At 43.4% G+C, this 18632-nt stretch overlaps 2 long non-coding RNA genes across 2 annotated transcripts; one reads left to right on the top strand and one right to left on the bottom strand.

The window, feature by feature from the left end:
- Positions 1–4864: 4864 nt before the first annotated feature.
- Positions 4865–12600, bottom strand: LOC310750740. Its single transcript, XR_014542213.1, has 4 exons — positions 11835–12600; positions 8661–8709; positions 8128–8278; positions 4865–5183 (listed from the first exon to the last, which is right to left on the bottom strand). It is a non-coding gene; the product is annotated as an uncharacterized lncRNA (long non-coding RNA).
- Positions 12601–12615: 15 nt separating this feature from the next.
- Positions 12616–17246, top strand: LOC310750718. Its single transcript, XR_014542176.1, has 2 exons — positions 12616–12763; positions 16789–17246. It is a non-coding gene; the product is annotated as an uncharacterized lncRNA (long non-coding RNA).
- The last annotated feature ends 1386 nt before the right edge of the window (positions 17247–18632 follow it).

The following is an 18632-nucleotide window of genomic DNA, read 5'->3' as shown; positions in this document are numbered from 1 at the left end:
CAGCCTTGTCGTACTCCTTTCCCAATTTTGAACCAATCAGTTGTTCCATATCCAGTTCTAACTGTAGCTTCTTGTCCCACATAGAGATTTCTCAGGAGACAGATGAGGTGATCAGGCACTCCCATTTCTTTAAGAACTTGCCATAGTTTGCTGTGGTCGACACAGTCAAAGGCTTTTGCATAGTCAATGAAGCAGAAGTAGATGTCTTTCTGGAACTCTCTAGCTTTCTCCATAATCCAGCGCATGTTTGCAATTTGGTCTCTGGTTCCTCTGCCTCTTCTAAATCCAGCTTGCACTTCTGGCACTTCTGGCCAGCTTGCACTTCTGCCTCTTCTAAATCCAGCTTGCACAAATAGCAGGGGAGAGAAGGCAAGCAAAATGCGAGGGAGATAGAGAAAGATACAGGAAATTGAATGCAGATTTCCAAAAAATAGCAAGGAGAGATAAGAAGGCCTTCTTAAACGAGCAATGCAAAGAAATAGAGGAAAACAACAGAATGGGAAGAACCAGAGATCTGTTCAAGAAAATTGGAGATATGAAAGGAACATTTCATTCAAAGATTGCCATAATAAAGGACAAAAGTGGTAAGGACCTAACAGAAGCAGAAGACATCAAGAAGAGGTGGCAAGAATACACAGAGGAATTATACCAGAAAGATATGGATGTATCGTACACCCCAGGTAGTGGGGTTGCTGAGCTTGAGCCAGACATCCTGGAGAGTGAAGTCAAATGGGCCTTAGAAAGCACTGCAAATAACAAGGCCAGTGGAAGTGATGGTATTCCAGCTGAACTATTTAAAATTTTAAAAGATGATGCTGTTAAGGTGCTACACTCAATATGCCAGCAAGTTTGGAAAACTCAGCAGTGGCCAGAGGATTGGAGAAGATCAGTCTACATCCCAATCCCAAAGAAGGGCAGTGCTAAAGAATGCTCCAACTACCGCACAATTGCACTCATTTCACACGCTAGCAAGGTTATGCTTAAAATTCTACAAAATTCTACCTTTTACCTTTACTGCCTCTGAAAAGCAGTTGCTGGAAATTGCAGGAGGGGAGAGGTCCTGTTTGTAGGCTTCCCATAGATAGCCACCTGGTTGGCCACTGTGAGAACAGGATGGTGGACTAGATGAGTCACAAGCCTGATCCAGCTTCTTCTTCTCATGATCTTGTGTTCAGTGGCTTCAAGTTACAAGAAAATGGATTTAGGAAGAACTTCTTGACTGTACAAGTTGTGAGACAGTGGATCAGATGGCCTTGGAAGGACGTAGACTCCCTTTCATTAGAGGTTTTCAAGTGGAAGCTGGATGATTACCTATCAGGGATGCTATAGCAGTGTATTTCTTGCATCAGAAGAGGACTGGACTAGATTACCTTCGATAGCCCTTCCATGATTCTACAAAAGGGTAAGTGATTCATTGGGTTCACCGTAGGTTGCATAGTGAGCCCCAGAGTTCTGTTTTTCAGAGTGACTACTCCTTTAATCTTTAGTATTGCCTGATGCCATTGATGGGGCACAATGGCTGCTAATGAGGCATTGACTGAAACAAGAAACCCTTTTGTCCCAAGCGCGTGGAAAGCAGTGTATTATGTCTTCATTATAATTACTTACAGCCCACCTTTGAGGATACAAATTCTTCTAAGGTTCCTTACAATTAGGAACATAGGAACGTGCCTTACACCAAGTCAGACCCAGTGGCTCAAGTGGGGAGGAGGAACAGAAGGTGGCAGCAGCTGAACAGGAGACTAACAGGAGGGTTCAGCCTTGTTGCCTGTATAACAAGGTGCTGCCTTTGCTGATGGAAGCAGATTCACCCCACCCGACTGAGTGAGAATTTGCAACATTCCTGTAAGGTTAGTGAGCCTTGCAAGTGAGCATGCTATGCCTCAAATTCAAAAGCTTGGTGGGTGGGGTGTGGAAATTTGTTGGGACATCTTTGTCACTTCTCTCCAGTTTTGCATTTCTTGCCTTGCTTTTGAACTCTTGAGCTGTGATTCCTGAGCACCGTGTCTGTTGCTGAGCCTGGACTACTATTTCCCTGAGTAAAGATCTCTTTCTTCCTTCCAAGTAAGAACTTGCATGTTTTGGGGCAGGAATTGGGAGAGGTGGCCACAGATGGACAGGAGTGCTATGACCATGTGCCTTCATAAACGAAGCACCCGGGAGGAACGAATCCCAGCCTATATATATTCCCCATGACTGACATTTGGTTGTAATAGTCACTGAGGCCATAAACATTACAGCAGCAACAGAGGCACCCTCGTATTTAAATCCATCACAGTCACCATCCCATCCTCCTGCCCCTGGCTGAGCACATTTATGGTCTAATATATTATTGACAAGGCTGACTTTTATCAAAGTCTTCTGGCTGTAAGTGGTCATAAATGTGTGTCTTCCGCTCTTTACTATCCATTAGCTCATTAAAATAATTGTCTTAATTTGATTGTTAAAGTGATTAATAGGGCAAAGTGTTAACGGAAATTAATACTCGACGTGCAGCTGAAAAAATAACTCTGCTGAACTGGCACGGCATCAAAGTATGGAAGTTCGGTGGCTGGTGAGCCTTGGAATGTTAAATAAGGAACGCCGAAGGGCTCTCTGGTTGTCAAATGTGGGGTCTTGCTGCTGCCACATGCATCAAAAGACAATGCGCCACAAGCACAGGTAGATGGGGGTCGTGTTTAGATAAGGCGCAATAATGTAAGAAGAGCCTGGCTGCTGGATCAGACCAGAAGGCTGGTCTAGTCCAGCATCCTATTCTCACAATGGCCAACCAGATACCCGTGGGAAACCCCTTGGCCTGCAAATAGGACCCGACCACGAGATCACTTTCCTCTTCTGTGGTTTCCAGCAACTGGTATTCAGAAGCGTATTCAGAACCAGTGGAGGCAGAGCATAGCAACTTTGGATAGGTATTTCCTGATAGCGAAGCCTAGGAATATTTTAAAACATATAAAACAACATAAAATGAGGTCCTTAGGGGTATCTGACCATCAGTGGTCAAGCGTCTGCTTTGCATGCAGTACATACCCTCCAACATTTCTCCAATGAAAATAAGGATGTCCTAAGGAAAAGCGGGACATTCTGAGATCAAACCAGAAGCCAGGGTGGCTTCTGTAAAAATAGGGACACTTGGAGGGTCTGTGCAGAATGCGCCAGACCCAATCGCCATCAGCATCTCCTGGTAAATCTGGGAATATTCATTGCCTGAAACCCTAGAGAGTTTCTGCCAGTCAATGTAGATAATACTCAGCTTGACGGAGCAACAATCTGACTCTATATAAGGCAGTTTCCTACATAATCACTCTCACCCCCATTTAAAAGCAGCAGATTCCCAGTTGCCTTGTAAAGTGTCCCTTTATTGAAGTCCAGATCTAGCAGGTCATCTGCCCCTCTTCAGAGTACCAGCTGTAAGCAGGAACTTTTATGCGCAGCATGAAGCACCCCACACATTTGCTCAAGCAGAAATAATAAAATATTAAATGCAAACTTATTTTCTGCTGATTATCACTTGTCAATCAGCCTTTCCCGCAGCAAGTGGGTGACAGCAATGGAGATGAGCTCACATATATTACAGCCTGGAAGGAAACTGTGACTTTTGCAATGGAGGAACTGAATTGTACAGTTTTGCATTGAAATATTAAGTGGCACATAGTAATATTCTGGGATGTTGAGCTGCCATCCATTGTTGAAGAAATAGAGCCCCACTGTGCACATCAAATCGTTCTTTCTTCTTTTTATCCTGTTCTCCCTTTCCATCTTTTTCGAATGGTGTTTCCGCTTTCGGATTTTGGCAATCACTTATTTTGAGGTTCATTATGCAGCCTCTTCATTCAGAATAGGGCCTCATCTTGAGTTTAGAAATTAAGAAGCCATTCATCCATCAGATCTCTTGAGCAGGCTGAGTTTCAGTAAAAAGGAAGAGCCACGGATTTTTGCGATGCAAAAGGAAACAGTCAAATTGTGAATGAGACTTACACCAGCACTACCCAACCTGGTGCCCTTCAGGGGCCCGTCACCAATAGCTGGAGCCTCCTGGGCCTTGCCTGCCCATAAAGCAGTGAAAGGAGTGAGGAGGAGGAGACATAACCTCCACATGCCTTGCTCCCTATTTCTCTGGGAGCTGTTGCAGTTTGGGCACAGAAAGAGAAGCAAATCAATGGGCAGTGAGCAGGCAAAATGGATGCCCTCCCAGGGCTGGTACTGGCATAGCATGTCTGTTCGCAAACTTCCCAGAGGCAAACTTCCCAGACACTGTTGAAAACAATGTGGTCTAGAAACATGGAGCTTGGGCTGAATCATTAGAGTGCTTTCTCTTACATTCTAATGTTTTTTGCTTTGTGGGTTTGCCTCAACTAATCACCTGGATCAACCGAGAAAAGGAACAAATTAGATCTACATATGATACCCAACTTTGCCCAGCTTAGTAAAGTATTGCTCAGCTTGAGAACAAGGTGGGAGCGAGGCCAAATAGCTTCTCACGCTTAATTTTTCAGGCAAAACAGAAATGCTTGTGTGTGCTAGCAGAATCATTTTTATATTACCATAAGCTGTAAATTCCTTGAAATGAGGTCCGGATTGCGATCACGTTGCAGCCACAAAAATGCGGTCACAACGGGCAGCTCTGACTTGAGGGGGGGGGGGGAGGAGGAGGAGGTGATGCCATTTACTTTCTATTGCATTTACAGTTATTTCTTGTTTTTATGTCATGCTTTATCGAAACCCATTTTTTACTTTAATGGTTTTGACTTGGGGGAATAGATACTCCCCCTCTTTCCTTACCTCCCAGCATGCTTAAAAGGCCAAACCATAAAATCCCAGTTAAAGATGATCTTCAGTACAAAAACGTCCTCGAACTGTGTTTTGTTTTCTTTCTGCATTTTTAGTTTTGAATAAGCCTCTCCACATTATTCCTTTGGCTTTACACCCAAATAATTCTAGTTTAAGGGTATTTATTTCACTGGGTTCAAATCCAGACCTTTGCCCCATAAGTCAATTAGGACATCAATATGTAGCTGGCGTTTTCATACCTCTCTGCAGTTTCAGTTCAATTGTTTATTTGCTTCTGAGAGCTTTATTATCATTTATGGAGCCGCTTCTTAGTGAGCAAAGTTCTTTGTAATCTTTATTTTATTCTGCCTCGTGACAATTCAGCAGTCTTGGTAATTACTCTCACATGATGAAACCTGAAAAAAACAAAACAGATTGGTGGGGTTCGTGTTTAGTGGAGGCACTTCCAGTTATTGAACTGCAGTTGCCTCCTTGCAGACTTTCCAAACTCTGTACATCCCACTGCACTAGCATTTGGGAGGATGGGCAAGGGAAGATGATTCCCAAAAGGATCCATAATAATTACCAAGCAATAATAGAATCACTTCGCCAAAGCCCTCCAAGGAACCTGAACAAGCTTCTGGTTAGGTATATAAGGGAAACTGGGTATTAAAGAAAACCTACTTGCAGTTCCCCCAAAACAATATGTGAACCTTATTTTACTGTGAGGGCCAAGCTACACATTACATTAGCTACATAGCTATGCCTTTAAGTACAAGGTATTTTATACAGAACTCAGCAGTCTAAACCACTGAGCCTCTTGGGCTTGCAGATCCGAAGGTCGGTGGTTTGAGTCCTTGCAATGAAGTGATCTCCTGTTGCTCTGTCCCAGCTTCTGCCGACCTAGCAGTTTGAAAGGAAGCCAGTGCAAGTAGATAAATAGGCACCACTGCGGTGGGAAGGTAAACAGCGTTTCTATGTGCTCTGGTTTCCATCACGGTGTTCCGTTGTGCCAGAAGCAGTTTAGTCATGCTGGCCACATGACCCGGAAAGCTGTGTGTGGACAAATGCCGGCTCCCTCAGCCTGAAAGTGAGATGAGCGTAACCTTTGACTGGACTTAACTGTCCAGGGGTCCTTCACCTTTTTCACCTTTTATTTTATACAAAGTGTCAGTATGTGTCAGTTTGGGACTTAGAGCTTTAATCTTCACATAAACACACACAGGTCCTGATCCAGACCAGAACCCCCGTGTCTTCAATTTGCGCAGGAAATCAGAAGCTCAAACTAAAGCAAATGATGTTATGATGGAAGCAGGCTACCTTTAAAACCTTGAGATTCGTTAGAAGAAAGAAATAGAAATAGAATGCTAGAGTTGTAAATCGTTTCTTTTGACTCCCTACAGGAGATCCACTGCTAGATTACGCCTAACCACTGCAGACCTCCAGTGAATTTCTCCAACATTTCTCTGATGAAAATAGGGACGTCCTATTCCATAATAATAACAATCAGAAGAACTTTGCTATTTATAATCTACCCATCTGACTGGGTTGCCACTCTGGGTGGCTTCCAACATATATAAAACATAAAACATTTTTTTAAAAAACCTTCCCCATACGGGGCTGTCTTCAGATGGCTTAGGGGTCAGATAACTCCTCACCCTTCAACATTTCTCCGATGAAAAGCGGGACATTCTGGGATCAAATCAGAAAACCAGGACGGCTTCTCTAAATCGGGGACGTCCCTTGAAAATAGGGACACTTGGAAGGTCTGACACACAGAGAGCCCTCTAGGTTAATTGCTTCTGTTGTTGAATTGCTTTGACCAGCAGGACATTTCTGCTAATGCTCAGTTGAAAACTACCCTCTAATAACTTTAGCTCATTCAGTCTAGTCTTTTGCCCTCTTGAGCAACAAAGAACAAGTCTTGGCCCTCTTCTGTGTGATAGTCCTTTGGGGATTTTAATAAATAGTGCATCCAGATGACTAAGACTCTTCATTTCTGCCCATAACCTGGAAAGCCTTTCCTAGGTCCTTGGAACCATGACCACATTCCCTGATTTCCATCTTGCCCATGGCATTTCACCCATTTCAATGACTGTCACTTCTGCGGCTGTCAGACTCCTGGTGTTAGCATGTAAGGGCAGAGGACTGGAGCTAAGAAATGACAGTGATCACAGCCTGGAACTCTTTGAAAAGAAGAGAACAAGCCCATCAGCGAAGAGTTCTGCTGAGATGGTAGTCATTAGTTCATGAAGGCTGCGAGACTAGAAATAGAGGAATGAAGATAGCCAGTTGGGGAAAGATATGAAGACTCGGGATATGTGAACGTGTTGACAGACTGCAAAGAATAATGACTAAGGCTGGCTGTGCCATGACAAGGTGGGGGAGATGGGGAGGGAGACTCAGCACTGCCAGCAGCTCTCCCAAGGTGTATCACAAGGTTTTATCAAGAAAGACTCCGGAGTTAAGAAGCAAAGAAAACTTCAAAATGGAGAGAGGTGAGTGAGACCAGCGCAAGAAATAGGAATTGGGAAAATTTCCTTTTATTTCCAGCTTACTGAAAACCAGCACCACACAAGTTAGGGGTGTATGTTGGTGAAGCTCAGCATGTGATTCTTTTTAAAAAATGATGCAGTTTTGAATGTTAAAATCACTGTTATCACTATGGTTGCAATTACATGCATCGTGAGCTTAAAAAGCACATTGGTCTCCTTTCCAATGCACAGTGTTTCTAAGCAGCTCAGTGTAGGTTGATGTATGTGTGTGTGCACTTCTCTTTCTCTCTCTCTCTCTCTCTCTCTCTCTCTCTCTCTCTCTGTAGCTTGCATAGCAGCAATCTGAAAGCTGTTTAGCCACAGTCACTTACAGCCTTGCCCGAGGAAGCTGTGGCTTCAGAATGTTTTACTTCCCAGTGGCAGGAGGAGGAAGCAGGTGCAAGTGAGCTCCTTGCACAAAATAATAATAATAATAATAATAATAATAATAATAATAATAATAATTTATACCCCGCCCATCTGACTGGGTCTCCCCAGCCACTCTGGGCAGCTTCCAACCAAATATAAAAAACAATACAGCATCAGACATTAAAAACTTCCCTAAACAGGTGTCTTTTAAAAGTGAAATAGTTGTTTATTGCCTTGACATCTGCTGGGAGGGTGTTCCACAGGGCAGGCGCCACTACTGAGAAGGCCCTCTGCCTGGTTCCCTGTAACCTCACTTCTCACAGCGAGGGAACTGCCAGAAGGCCTCGGTGCTGGATCTCAGTGTCCAGGCTGAACAATGGGGGTGGAGATGCTCCTTCAGGTATACAGTAGAGGAGGTATAAGAGGAGGGAGAGCAGTCAAGGAACAACTCACTTACCTGTTCCTCCATCAGGCACTCATCTACTAATGCTGGGATGGCAGCTGTAAACTTCTCTCAGGTAAAGGCCCATGGGGTACTTTATTCCCTACGTTCAGAGGCTGAGAAGAAAACAATTCAGCCCAAGGGCCACATTCCCATCTTGGGAAACCTTCTGAGGGCCACATGCCATGCAAAAGGAGCAACAAATGCAAATGTTACCTTTGTACAGTCTTTTTTTCTGGGGGGATGCAGGAATACGCATACCCCTAAACATTTTGTGAATCCTAACGGATGAAGATTTTTTTTTTTTTTTTTAGTTTCTTCTCTAGCATGGTAAATCGTCAGTTCCGTTGAATAACACAGTGAATCGTCAGTTCTGTTGCTAATCCTGATGGCGGCCTCATTTCCTGTCACGGTGTTTCCTGAGTTTCAGACAGAAGCGAGCGTTTAATGTGTGAAGCAGTGTGGAATGTGGATGTGTGGTGTTTTACTAATGAAAGTTTGGCCTCATTGAGGGGCAGTATTTCAATATGAGTAGGAAAATTACTAACCATTTTTCATCATCACAGCCAGCAAAGAAGTGTAAAGTTAATGATGACTCTGTAAAAACAAAAGATGGGACAACGGTGTTGTGTGATAATGCATGTTCTTTGTTCTTTTGTCCTTTTGCTGTATTTATTTTTCCCAATTTGAACTATAAAATGGTGGTTTTCTTGAGTCAAAATGAGAGTACCCTTAAACATTTTTTAAGAGAAAAAACACTGCCTTTGTACAATAGGCTAGATTTGACAGATATTCATACACCCCTCTCTATCCTCCATCCAGGCAAACAACAGACAGAATCAGAGTTCAAGGACACAGGTCAGCCAAGAAGAACGCAGTCAAGATGTGAAGGCAGGGAGGAGTGTGACCAAGGGAGCGAAGGTGTGGTCTGGAGAGAGTTCCAAGGGCCAGGCAGAGAAGCTTCAAGAGTTGCATTTGGCCCCTGGGCCTGAGGTTCCCCATCCCCAGTCCAACAAAAGCTTTTGATGTTCTGCAGTCAAACTTACATCTAGTCCAGCATGCTGTTCTCACAGTGGCCAACCAGATGCCTGTGGGAAGCCTTCAAGCAGGATATGAGTGCAACAGCATTCTGCCCAACTGCAACTCTCGTTAAATAAGTTGGAGTTCTTGTTATTAAATATACCAAGAAAAAAGCACACCAAGAACTCTGGCCAATATAAGTTTCAATAGTGGGAGTGGTCCCTACTCGCAAATCAATAGTCAATTGTAACAAAAACTAATCCATTCAAAAGTATGTATTCTGACAAGGATTACAAACTTTTGAATGGATTAGTTTTTGTTACAATTGACTATTGATTTGCGAGTAGGGACCACTCCCACTATTGAAACTTATATTGGCCAGAGTTCTTTCAACTGCAACTCTCAGCAACTGGTGTTCAGAGGCATGATACATCTGACAAGGTTATTCACAGCGCATTAAGGCTGTGGGTTTTGATGCCTGCCTGCCTCAGGTGTAAAACATCTGGAGGGCAACCAGGACTTCCGGGGTGGCGCCATCGGCAATGGCGGACTCCCTCTGAACTGGAGGGACTAGCTCCGCGTGAAACGGGTCTTTTCCGCTGCGGCGAAGCGGGGACCCTTTTAGAAATCACAGGCGGATGAAGCCTGTGACCATGGGACTCGGCGGGCACCCTTAGCGCCCCCCCAACCGCAAAGGAACCCAGTAACAGGCTCCGAAGCGAAGAGGGGGAAGTAGCGCGGTGCTGTGAGTCAATTGCTTTTTCCGTGGAGCGAAGCCGCATAGTCGTTGCCGGAGAGCGCTGCCTTTTTTCTGGGACAATTTGGCATCTAAAAGAATCACCCGTGAGTACTTAAACCTTGAACAATTGGATTTTGAATAAGGACTGGCGAGTAGAGAGGAATTGGACTTAAAAATTTATTTCAATTTGGTACTGAAACGGGAAGATCTAAACAGGAAGTCAGCCTTCCGTTTCTTTGTAGTCAGAACAAAGCAAAGACAACGTAAACTAGAGCTTAGAAATCACTTTCAAAGGATTGGTTTTCATCATTTAAGATTGTTGAACCCCCCTTCGGTAGCAGGAGAAGAAGGGGGATCTTTTTTTGGACTGTTTAAACCTGCAGAAGTGAGTTTAAAGTAAACTTTCCACCGTTCTGATCCTGGAGCGGGGTGTCAAGACTGACGTTTGAAGCTCATTGACCAGAGACAAATGTTTTTGACAGACAGCTAAAAGAAGAGTAACATAGTGATTCCACTGTTTCCTTTCGCATTTTAAAGGAATAAATATTGACAGAATATCTCAAAAAAGAAACTTTGTTGCTATTGTCCTTAAAAGAAAGAACAAACAGAAGTTTTCCCCCTAGAGGGAGACTGTGAAACTGTAACTAATTCCAGGGAGCTTCCAGCTGCTACAGATTACAATCGTGGGAAAGGACTTGTGACCTTGCAGGACAATGTTTTCAGAAGCTCTGTTGTGTGCTGTTTGTAAAACAAATGCCCTTTTGGATCAGTTAAGTCAGAAGACGGATTTGATGATTAATGCGGCCAGAACTTTTGAACAGGTAGTGGGAAATTATATGGAGCCCACCCAGGAATTAAAACAGGAGTGTGCCATGACAGTACAGATGAGAGAAGAGGATGCTGCTGAACCTTGGGCGCCAGAAATGGAGGAAGTTGCGGCCCTGCAGGAATATGAGCCTTTGGATTTGACAAATGAACTTGGGAAAAACCAGATTTGGAAAGATAAAGTTTGGATGGGCTTGGAAATGGGGGGTTGGATTGACCCCCCCATGCAGGGATGTTTGGACTTTCCGAGTCTGGCAATGGCCCGTCAGATGTTTGGAGTTGTGGGGGCTCTTAATTTTGGAGGGAATTTGAAACATGTTTTTAAATACCACATGGAGTTTAGTCTGGACTATGGAAATGGGGCTGATATGTTGAAAAGGGTCAAAAACATTACCAAGCTGGAGTTCCCACGAGCGAAAGGAAAATATGAAGAAGAGCTGCGGAAGGGACATGGAAGAGACTTGAGGGCCTTGGATATAAGGACACCAGGTTAATGCGCTAGACCAATGGGACAAAAAGGACTGACAAAACCCAGGACCAGGAGGAAGGGATGCTGGATGAAGATTGGATTGTTTTATCTCTTTTTTTTATCACTAGGATTGTTTTAAAAAATTGATGAATGTTTAGGAAAATGTTGAAATGAAATTACTTGGTTCTAGTAAAAATGTTTAAAGAATTAAGTAATAATGATATGGTTATGAGAAGTTGGTAAAAATAAGATTTAAGTTTTAAGTTTTAAGGTTTGCTATAAGACAAGATGAAAATAGATTAAGGTAAGGTAATGACAGAATATTATGAATCATGGAAAGGATTTGCTGCGATAATTATTAACCAGGATACAAGAAAGGGGAGGAGGAGGAGGTCAAAGAAAGAAGGTAAAGAAAGCTGAGAACTTGAGAATGATGGATTCATTTTTTTTTTCTTTTTCTTTTTCTGTTTTGTCTTTTTTCTGTAATTTTAAAAAAAATTCAATAAATATCATTTTTTTAAAAAAACATCTGGAGGGCAACCAGGTCAGGGATAGTCAGGGCAAAGACATTTTGCAAGATTGTTGCCTGTCTGGAACACTTAACCACAACAGCAATTACATGGTTTTGGGAGCAGAAAACCAGGAACATTCCTATTAATAAGCTGTCACCTTTGTCATTTTTCTCTTTCCTTTCCTGAGACCAATATAGTTCCCTCTGAGTACACTGCCCACCTCCCCCCCCCCCGCAAACAGCTAAGAAAATTACTATTACAATAGCAACAGGACTGCTTCAGTGTAAAATATTCCTGCTTTGTACTGGTGGTGGTTCTTAAAAGGAACACTTTTGTCCATTATTAACAATAATAAATGCAGCTTGAAAGGGATTTCTGACACTTTTTTCAAATAAAATCCACTGAGAATGCAGGGAAGAGAAACAAAGTTAAACAAAGTGATTATCTGCAAGCTTGAGCTTTAACAATAGAGGCAAATTGTAATCACATTCTTTGAACAATTGAAATTGTGTGCAGAGCAGGCAACCTTTTGTCCCCTCCTGTGCTAGGCATAAAATGAGGTATAAAACACCTGCGTGGGGTCACGTGTCCCCCCCGATCTAGACTACAAAACTCCATAGAACTTCCTTGAAATGGGCATTCAGAAATCCCCTCCTTTGATGATGAAATGAAATCTTGGCTAAAATTAATTCTAGCAAGTTGAGAACTTTCCTAAATTTCACCCTTTAAGCTTGTCTCTGAATAAACTAATTCCTCCTAGAATGCCTATTGGTTTTACACTACAAATAAAACACTCCCGGCCTCGTCTATGATCTTTACATTCCCCTCGAGGAAACAATCTGAGTTACCCACCCTAGCTAACCCCTAATTCAACCCTAACCAGGCTCTAAACTGATCTAAGTGCTTTCCAAGCCCTAATTAGAACTCACTGAAAGACAAGCCCTATCTGACAGTTAAACTGTCAGGATCCAACTGTTAAATTCCTACTCTCTCCTGATTGGATGGACACTCCACCCAGCCCTGATTGGTTTCTGGGTCACCAGGAGGCTGACCCAAGGTCTGTCTGGCACACTGGCAAACAAGCAGGTGATAGCAATGAGAATGAAGGGGGGCAGGAGGAGGAGGAGCAACTGGTGATCATGGCAGTGGGGAGACAGACTCCTCATAGAGGGGTCCTACTCAAGGGCCCTCCAGACTTAGAGCTGGCCCTGCCAGCTGGACAGCTGAGCTCTGAAGGCTGTCCACAAACTCATCTTCAAGAGAGCTTTGAATTGAAATTGAAATTGAATTGAAATTGTCACTTCTACAGCTTGTATACAGTGAGATTACATGAGCACCCCCCACTCAGCTCTCTTAGTCATAATTCCCCTCGTTTACTGACACACCACACCAAACCCGAAAGTCAGTTGCCCTGTTGTTATCTTTTCATTCAGCAGCCTAACAGCCCACAAATAGAAGCTGTTCTTTACCCTGTTGGTGCGACTAATCATGCTTTTATATCTTCTGCCTGAGGGCAGGAGATCAAGAAAGTGCCAGCTAGGGTGTGAATCATCCCTGAGAATTTTCCTCACTCTCCTGAGGCAATCCAGTGGATTCACAGAACAGCCCATAATATATTGTGCTGTATTCACCACCCTCTGTAGGCACTTCCTTTCAGTTGATGTCAAACCAACGTACCACACCGTGATGCAGTATGAAAGGACATTTTCTATTGTTGACCGGTAAAAGGAGATAATCAAATGTTGATTGACATCATTCTTTCACAATATTTTGAGGAGATGGAGTCTCTGTTGGGCTTTCTTAACCACCTGGTTGTATTTATTTTCCAAGTAAGGTCTTCACTGAATAAACTCCTAGGAATTTAAAGTAAGAGATGTCTCCACACAGCCGTCCCCGATGTACAGTGGGGCTAGTTCTCCTCTCTTCCTCCGAAAGTCCAACACCATCTCCTTTGTCTTGCTGATATTAAGGTGCAAGTTGTTCCCTAGGCACCATGTAGATATTTTTTGGACCTCCCCTCTATACGCTGATCCGTCTCCACCTGTTATTAAACCCATTATGGTGGTGTCACCTGCAAACTTAAAGTCAGGCAGGTGAACAAAATGGTGTTTGGTGTTCTTGGCTGAAGTATCTCCAGAACGCGATTGAAGAGAGAGCTCTGGAGAGAGGATGGGAGGCAGGCAGACTCCCTCTTGCAGGGAATGGCTTCCTAATGCTGACTTCTTTGGAACTGCAGATAATGAAAAATCAAATGTGTCAGTAATATATTCAAAGTGTCGGTAATGTAGTCAAGAATTGGCCTCCAGAAGCCATCCTTTGTGAACAACATTAGATCTTTTTTTTTTTTTTAATGGTGAGACACTTCCTTGCAGCAGCCACATGCATTTCCAAAGTGCTTATCACCTAGTACACAGAAGAAGGATGCTGGAAGAGAGAGAGGGAGAGAGAGAGAGAGGTCAATGAAGTGTTCATATATAGGGCAATTTCCCTTGCAACAGTGAGTTCTTATTCCATATTCCCCTCTCTAAAAAAAGAGAGATTCCCCTCAAAAAAAATATTTTTTTAAGAAACTGTATAAACTTCAGAGAATCACAGAATTGGAAGGGACCCAAGGATCATTTAGTCCAATCCTCTGCAATGAAGGGATATGCAGCTGGCCCATACGGGGGTCAAACCTGTGACCTTGGTATTATCAGCACCACACTCTAACCAACTGAGCTATCCAAGAATTCTTCAAGTAGCGTACAAATAAAATTATGAATTAAAAGATGGCTAAGATTCACACACAAATATATACATAAAACCATTTTTAAAAAAATAAATAAATAAATTCAGAATTTCAAAGGTGAAGCCTGAATTTGCAATTGTACCTGAGAATCCATATTCCCAGAGTGTCCAGCTTGCTTATTATTTTCATTCCAACATATGGCAAATAGGAAAATCTTTAAAGATCTCTGCTGTCAGATATAAATATCTTTTCAAGTCAACAACCCAGTATCAAATCTGACCTCAGATGTCATCTAATGGCAACACCGCTACCCAATTTTAGAAGATTTACAGAATATCTGGTGGACAGTTGACATCAAAATCTCCAGAGCTGAAGTTATTGTTGTCAAAGCAATGAGTTAACTGGTAACACTTCTTTGCAATTTATGATTAAAAGCTAAAGGCTGCATTTCAGCTGGCTGATACTCTTTTACAAGTTTAACCCAGACAGAAGTAAGCACTGCTAGGCCCAGTGGAGTTGAAGAAACTATGCACAGGATAGCTGTTATGCAGATTCTAATAAAATGGGCATTAAACTATAAACTGTTGCTCTCTGGAGGGTGTGCATGTACATATGTGCACATACTTGCCCGTCCACACACAATAATGGACCAACACAGCTGTCTGCATGTTTTTATTCTTCTTTGGGGAAGGACTATGTACTCTCCTTGGGGACATGGCTGTGGGCAGCCATCATAACAGCCTAATGCTCTTCCAGTTTTAGCACTGCGTCCCTGTTCCCTGCCCATCTCCCCAGCCTGGCTTTGTTCCCCAGACCCTGGAGATGAACTCAAGTGCAGTCAGTTTGGTTTAGCAATCTCTCCATTCTCGTCCAGCTTTGCGCTCGCTTGGGCTGATCTTAGAACCAGGAGTTTGTCAGCAAAGAGTGACAGCCGAGGGAGCATTAAGTGAATGCCGAGAACTTTGGCTGCCTCCGCTTTGCAAAGCACACTGTGTTTATTTAGATCCAGGAAACCCCTCAGCGAAGCAGCCCGGGCCTGCGGTGAGCGGGAAGTTATTAACGCTGAAGAGTTTCCATGAACAACTGACAACAATAATAAAACATGTTCCAGAGGGCTTAATAAAACGTCTCGGCTTCTCTTGCTGTAGCAAAAGGGGAAGAAGGGAGTGCAGAAAGCATGACGCCTGGCTTCTTGCTACCCTGCCCCATCTGCTGTTAGCAAAAGAAACCCCTCCCCACTTTTAAATGAATCTTCTCCACAGATGGAGAATAAATGAAGTCTCCAAAACAGAGTTTGAATGCAGATAAAATAAAATAACTTCTTCTAAATTGAAATAGACACACACACACACACACACACACACACACACACACACTTGCAGATGGGAAGATATTATGGATCAAAGCTAGCCAATGCAACACCATTTTCATGTTGTTGGACTTCAACTCACACCAGCCTTAGCTGGCATAGTCAACGGTCAGGGGTGATGAGAGTTTGAGTCCAACAGCATATAGAGGGCATCATATTGCCCACCCCTGCTGTAAGATTTTGGGGTAAAAGCACTGCCTGGAAAGTGTGCTCCCTGAAGATTTGGCAACAAGCTTTTAAAACTCATTCTCTCATTCTTCAAACCTGGTGTGAAAAGTGTTCAAGCATGGAAGGAAAATTCTGAAGATTTGCTGACAAAGCATGAAATTTCCTGAGTTGAAATATGAGCAGGATATGAACTTTTGCAATGGCCATTTCACCCACTGAACCTGAGCTGAAGAAAACTCAACTTGCTCTGAACCTAGTCAGCACATAATATAGGATTTTCAAATAGCTATGAGCCCACCATAAAAGGAGTGCAAGGACTCTCTTGGGATGTGGTGGACGCTTCTTCCTTGGAGATTTTTAAGCAGAGGTTCGATGACCACCTGTCATCTATGATTTAGTTGAGATTCCTGCATTGCAGAGGGGTTGGACTAGATGAACTTCTGGGTCCCTTCAAACTCTGCAACTCTATGATTCTATAATTTGTCTGTGAAGTAGGTTTCCACAGGATTCAACCCTAGCGTTGGGACGCCTTTCTTCAGGCGATGAGGCTGGGAACGTGGAATCTGGGGATTTGAAGAGGGCATTGTCCTCAAAGATAGTCCACAATGTACAAAGTAAACCAGAACAACTTGTGCAAGAAGGGTGTGATGTGCCAGCACTTTTTTGACCCAAGGACATCATTCTGCCCTCCTCTAACTCTGAAGATTAGATAAATTGCTGTTGTGCTCATGTCCTGCTTTCAGGCTTCCCACAAGCATCTGGTTGGCCACTGTGAGAACAGGATGCTGGAATAGAAGGGCTACTAGCCTGATTCAGCAAGCTAACTTTATATTCTTATATTCTCAGGACTCCCATCTCAGAAACCCTAGTGGAACCACTACCTCCCCTACTCAATTGACTTCAACAGCTACTAAAGCAAGCTGGGTCATTTTAAATGAAGAAGTTCCCATCACAGAAGGTGGAACAAGCTACTGAGTCAGAGCTGCAGCACCTATTTAAGGCTCAGTGTCAGGATGACTGGTGCTGAAGCAACTGTTGAACTCTGCTCCTATGAAGACTCCAGCCAGAGCCCTGCATGGAGCTGTCCAGGGTGCCATGGATGCCTCACCTCACCACTGCTGAAGCCACTGCTCTAAAGGGAATGAGTTTCTCAGTATAGGGATGGATGCACTAGGGAGAAGTTCACTGAGTGAGTTCAGTCAGCCGCTGAAATCCGTCATGAGTTAATTGGTCCTCATAAACCACAGCTATCGGCACTGCCAAAGAAAACTGGAGTATATGTAATAAAAGAGAAATTATGGGTTGCCTTGTTTATACCTTTCATAATTCAGACTGTGAGGGTTTTGCTTGACCTCCCAGCTTTGTTTAGACAGCATCTACCTAGGACAAAAGCTCCTTAGAGAGGGTTGGGGGCTATTTTGGCCCTTCTTGTTGACATGACTGCAGGTCAAATAGACTGCAAAAGGGGGGTGGGAATGGATGTGCTCAGTGTCAGATCAATTATTTCTCTGTGCTAACCTATTTAAGCTTTTATTTACTGGTTTCAATTTGTAGCTATCCTGTCCAAGGACTTTGGCAGGGCACAAATATGAAAGCCATAAAGATTTCAAAGGTGCCCAAAATGCATCGAGGGACAGAGGAGAGCATTGCTCAAGGCTAGGGGCAGAGAGAATGATGAAAGATCTCAATTTCTATAATGTGTAGATTGGAATGTGGGCAAGAAAAGGCTGCTATTTTGTCAGTTCTTGACGGATAAAGAGAGTGCATTTCAGTGCAACATTTGGTATCCATCAGATAACTTTTTTAACTTACACAGTTGCGCCCTCTCTCTCTCTCTCTCTCTCTCTCTCTCACACACACACACACACACACACACTAAATGAAGCCTCAAGACAGATAAAGGAATAACTAAATGTCACTTCTTTGTTAAATGCCAGGATCTGCAATGAGCAGTGCTTTGTGTAACTTCATTAGCTCAATCCATCAAGGTAGGGTTGAATAATCTCAGGCCTGGGGATTGAATGCAGCCCTCGTAAACTCTCCATCTGCCCCTCAGAAATCTCTCCAATGACACCCCTCCCACCAGGCCACATCTTCCTCTAATAAACAGCTGCCATGCAGTAGGAAGCCTTCCTGCCTTCCTGTGCTTACAGGGGTGTGGAGAAACAACTGATGACATCATGGAGGTTTCAGGAAGCACGGGCACCCAGGAAGGCTGCAGAATGCCAACCATCAGAGAGTGACTTGTATAATGAAAGAAAGGATGCCCACACACCTGCTTTGGCCACCTTGAAAGTAAAATTAGCCCCTGCCCCAAAATTTGAAACCCACACCCAACCTATGATGATTTAACAAATTTTGATTCTTATTTGATAATTCTTGAATGCAATTTCGTTTCTCATTGATTGTTGAAAAAATGCTTTTACAGACGGAGTTTTTTGGCACAGTCTTGGGAATGGAATCAATGGAGGGAGGGGCTTGGGGGGCTTTTTGTACTCCTAGGAAGTCTTTACAACATTGCCTTAGAAAAGGTCTGAGTGCACAAGCTCCAGGCAGAGACCTTACAGCAAGTTCCAAGGCTGAGTCTGCCTACTCCTGAAGTGGAGGCTCCAACCTCCCTCTAGCTCAGCCTTTCTCAACCTGTGGGTCCCCAGGTGTTGTTGAGCTACAACTCCCATCACCCCTAGCTA

This window comes from Podarcis filfolensis (genome assembly GCF_964270895.1).
Source record: "Podarcis filfolensis genome assembly, chromosome: 15".
Taxonomy (NCBI): Eukaryota; Metazoa; Chordata; class Lepidosauria; order Squamata; family Lacertidae; genus Podarcis; species Podarcis filfolensis.
This window is presented reverse-complemented; position numbering and strand designations above follow the sequence as displayed.